Genomic DNA, 5,154 nt, shown 5'->3' with positions numbered 1-5,154 from the left:
TTTTGTCATAAAGTGAAAGCTTCTTTGAGTAATAAGCCCTTTTGCTGTCACATATATATATACTTATTAGATAAACACTTCCTGGACCCTTCTTAGTAACAGGCTTATAATATTTATTTTAAACAATGATAAATCTTTTTTATCACTTTTGCTTTGTAAATATTAGTCATATCAGTGCTACAGAGTAGACTATAAGTGCACAACCTCCTCAAAAGTTAATTTTATCCTAGCTTCACTATTGTTTTGTATTTGAGCTTACCAATGATTACTCTGGAACACATTTATATTTATTCTGTTTTTTTTCCTAGAATTCATATTAATTGGACTACCCCACTAAATCTTTAATTTAACTAACATCCTTTCCCCTACCTCTGAGTATCAATCTCTGACTTTTTTCTTTGACCTTTCTACAGGTCTTCTTAACTGTTTTTTTTTTCTGATCATATACTAGTTTCATTTTTTCCATTAATATTTTTAATTTCTGAATTCTTTCTCAAGAGACAAATTTATCATTTTTTGCAAAGAAAATCGTTTTTGGTTTGATGGGGGAAAGTGTACATTTTCCTAGAGTCTGATAAATTTAAGTACCTGGTATTTATAAAATTAAATACCTGGTTGGTATTTTCTTCTTTTCACTGTGTTGGCTCTATTTCTTTCAAATGCTTTATTTGGGCTTCCTTACTTTAGTTGCTAGCTTTAAACTAGAGACTTTTGTAGATGCCTCACCTCATTAGCTATTTCCCCGTATTTAAAAGTGAGGCATGAAATGGACTATTTGCAAGCTTGACATTCACAGGTAGGACCTGAGACTAAGAGACTTATTGTTGGTTGAACAATCTTGTGCAGTCTGTGCGGGTTCTGAAGGGCTTGGAGTTGGAGAGGGGCATTGAATGACTCAATCCCAGTTGCTTCTCTCTTACAGTGCAGAGATGCCATGGCCAAGACTCTGCATTCTGTCGAGGAGGTTGTAATCATCCATCTACACTCTTAGAGGTGAGCAGAACAACAGAGCAGATTCTCGTTATTTAATATTTCTTTAAGTGCCAGTTCATTTTCTAATGAAAGAAAGAAGAGGGTGTGGATCAGGATGGAGGAAAGAATCTTGGAGGAGTTGAAGGAGAGGAAACCATAATCAGAATCTGTTTTGTGAAAAAGCATGCGTTTTCAATAAAGAAAGAAAGAAAGAGAAAAAAGAGAGAAACAAGGGAAGGAAGGAAGGAAGGAAGGAAGGAAGGAAGGAAGGAAGGAAGGAAGGAAGAAAAGAAAGAAGGAAGGAAGGAAGGAAGGAAGGAAGAAAAAGTAAAGCCTTCAGGTTTTCATTTAGCTCTGTGGTTGGCATGGAATCTCTCACCAAGTTGGTGCTAAAACAAGGTCTTCAGCTTTTCTCTTGATGTTCTTTATAGAAAGAATCACAAGTTTCGGTGAGTAGAGAAAAGGTGATGTACTGACTATGTGAAACAGATGGTGGGGTCCGGCCCTAGAAATCTGCCTGCTTCAAGCAGTGACGACAAATCTACCTACTGTCTGTGCTGGGACTTGGTGAGCATCTCTGGTGAATGCCAGCCCGTGTTTCACCATTCATGTTCTTGAGTTTCAATTCTCCTCCACTGTCACATAGTTCACTACTTTCAAATGTCTTGGCTTTTGTTGACCTCTTTCTTCTATAGTTCATTTTCTTTTCCTAGTGGAATTAATATATTGTTCTTTCTCCTTTTCTGGGGATTCAAGGAAGAAGCAGAGTAAAACAAAAAAGAGGAGCATCAAATCTGTCTCTAAAACCAAAAGTGTTGACTTTGACTGTTACTATTTGATTTATTTACTTACTTTATATTATTTAGTTATTTTAATATGCATAATAATGAGATTTATCGAGGCATCTTCATGTCTTCATAAACATACACTCACTCAAGCTCCTTCCTCACCACCCTCCATCAAATCCTTTCCTCCTCCATATGGTGATCTTTTGAAACATTGTAAAACTAATAAGCACATTGACAATATTTATATTTAGTTTATATTTCAAGTTCTTGTGCTGACATGTGAACTATGAGCCATCAATAAACACTTTATTCTTTTCATCCTTTGTTTTGAATTTATCCTACTATTATAGTTTTATTTCTCTACAGAAACTACTAATAACTATCCTACTTCCTGATTTTATATATGATTGAGTACTTTCATGTACTCTCATCCTTCTCACCTTATATTTTATATGAATTCAAGACCATGAGTTAATTTGTTTCAGCTTAGCGAAATAAAGGATGCTTAGTAGGAAATAAAAAGCAGTCTTAATAAACCTCAGCAATGATGCATGTAAAGAAGTGTGAAAACCATTCAGGTGAACTTTTGCAGTTGATTTATTTGGGCGTCTCTACTGTAAATGCCCGGGTTTTTTGTGGTCAGCGACATCAATTAATTGACAACAAAATGCATAAGCATGTGGATGCCTGCTTTAACAAGTGCATGCAGCATGATCTCTGGTAGATTTTATTTTGCAAACATTTCCTATTCTTTAGAAACTAGACAGAAAACAAGTGTAGACCTGAAATGAGCAAGTGGTGCTGGAACTAGGGAAGACGGTTTCAAGTGTTCTTATCATAACAGAGAAGGTTTTTCACACATCTATGAGGAAATACGCATAAATAGACCTATGATCTTGTATTTTATATTGTTTTGTTCAATATTTAAATTATATATGTATAAGGTCTTCTTCAATGCCTTCTATACTCAGGATTCATTTACTACAGATTTACAAAAAAATGCTCAAACGTTTGCCAATGCTCTTCTGCCATATTTGCTATATTTCCAACACAGTCTCGATGATTTTCCTGAACTAACATGAAAGCTACTAACATAAAATCAATCAAATTCCATTCCACCAAACCTAAAATCCCTCTTATATTTCTTAATACATTTACCAGCTAGGAAGTGACCTAAGTAAAATGGTTTAGTTCTATTCCATTGACAAAAATAGTTTGCTTTTTTTTTTTATCAGTTACCGGTTAATAAAGAGGTATATAGCCAGCGCTTTCAATTTCTTTCAGTCTATCTGATGGTTTAGTAAACTCTATGTACTCTACTTCAAATCCAATCTGCTTTCAAGACATCTGCTTTTGTTGCTTGCCCTGTAACTGCTTTAATATAGACTCTGAAGCCTCCCAACAATTAAATCTATGACATCAGGGCCATATGTGACATGCAGCACAGATTGATCATTTTTGTTACTTGGTTCAGAATATGTAACCTCTCCCTTCTATTCACAAAACCAAATTCTGATTTCACTAGTCTCTCCAGAATTCTGGATGCAAGGATTCCATCTCTCTTGACTAAACTTTCCCGTAAAGCCATATCTACTCCTATCCCACTCTGTAATTTCTGTACCCATTCTTTCGATAAGGTAATTTCTATTCAAAAACAGTCTTTCCTTGTGTTTTATAGTCTGCTAATCCTTAGGTTCCTAATCTGAATACCACCATCAGTTAGGCTTTAATGTTTTGTATCTAGCTTTCAACAGTCTGTATTGTAATTGTTTATTCATGCATCTGCCTCTCATGAATGGCCTGAAATCAGGGCTCACAGTACATACTGAAGAAAGATTTTCAGATTTGGTCTTGAATAAAAGCCATTTGTATATGATCTGTGGGATTATATATGCAATTTAGAACTGAGCCAAAAGAGCAGGGTAAGATACAAACCAGCATGCCTTAAAATCTGAAAATAATGCGAAACACTTTAATGTAATCTTTTCTACGATGTGGTTTAAAATTTCAAAAAAAAAAGACAGTTTCACTGGAAAATAAGACTTAATTTGTAATTTTTAAAAATGAAAATAAGATTGCATCATTTCCTGGCTCTCTTTTCTCCAAGTCTTTTGCCACGTGTGCCCTCTCTCCCTCCCAAATTTGCAGCTCCATCTTCCTCAATTATTGTTGTCTTTCCTGTGTGTACAGGTGTGTGGGTGGGGGGTCTATGCACACATAAAAACACAGAAGTGTATAGATGCAACTTCTCGAATGCATTTAGTGTTGCTTATATGTATATGATTTCAGTGTTGACACTTTGGTATTGGATAGCTAGTGAGGGACTCATCCTTGCAGGTGACAATTTCTTCCTCTCTCAGCAGTTATTACTTATCTTAAAGGGAGATGCATTCTGGAGCCCCAGCTCTTTTGTGTTTTCTTCCTTGTCCTTTGGAATCTATGAACCATGGCAGTTTGTGCAGGCTACAGGTCTGAGCTTTCATTCTTCGTTCTTCATTCCCTGGGACTGTTTTCCCCAGTGGTTCACATATCCTGAGTGATACCCTAAGAACTTCTACACTTGGGATGAAATGATGCTGCTGGTGGGAGGAAAACATTCTAGAAAACCTTCGGAAAGATTTTATTTCCATCCAGGGCCTCTAGGGAACATGTGCTGTTTTTAAACTCACAGACCTTTCTCCCTTGGTTGTGTGTTCTCTTTTCTTAGAAAAGGGAGTGTTGAAGGAGAGGAGGCAGTCAGTTCGCAGTACACCTCAGCCTCCCCTGTGTCATGCTCTGCAGTGCAAAGATCCCATGGATAATGTGCCAACTGGACAGGCTCATGGTGAGAACATGCTACATCCGAATTTTAATTATAGTGGTAGTAAATACTCCTTGGCAGCTCAGAGGAAGCCAATCTTCAAGGATGCTTTCTTTTTGTAAAGAAGCACTTGACACAATTAGAGAGAAATTATCAAAGGGAAGAGCAGAGACCAAGCTCCTATCGCAATCTTGATGTACACTTACCTATGAGAAAGTAGTAATTATACTTACTAAACCATGGTACTTAGGCTATGTTCCAGCAGAAGAAAGTTTTTTTTTCTTTTAACTCTCACTCTGATTATTCGTGACTATGTCTCACTATGGAACTCTGGCTGGTCTTGAACTTGAAGCAATCATCCTACCCCTAACTCCAAAATACTGTGACTAGAATCATAAGTCACTATGCTGGACCTCTTTTGATTCTTTATTTTAATTTTAAATATTTGCACATGTCTGCAAGTTAAAAAGACCCCACGTGTAGCTACATCCAGTTCCAATAAATTATAATTTTAAAGCTAATCTTATGTATCTAGATCTTATTTCTATATATCAAAATCAATTTAAAGCAAACATATTTTTAATTAAAAAGTAT

Source organism: Microtus pennsylvanicus, chromosome 12 (assembly GCF_037038515.1).
Source record: "Microtus pennsylvanicus isolate mMicPen1 chromosome 12, mMicPen1.hap1, whole genome shotgun sequence".
NCBI classification, from domain to species: Eukaryota; Metazoa; Chordata; class Mammalia; order Rodentia; family Cricetidae; genus Microtus; species Microtus pennsylvanicus.
The sequence above is the reverse complement of the archived record's forward strand: the minus strand, read 5'-3'. Positions refer to the sequence as shown.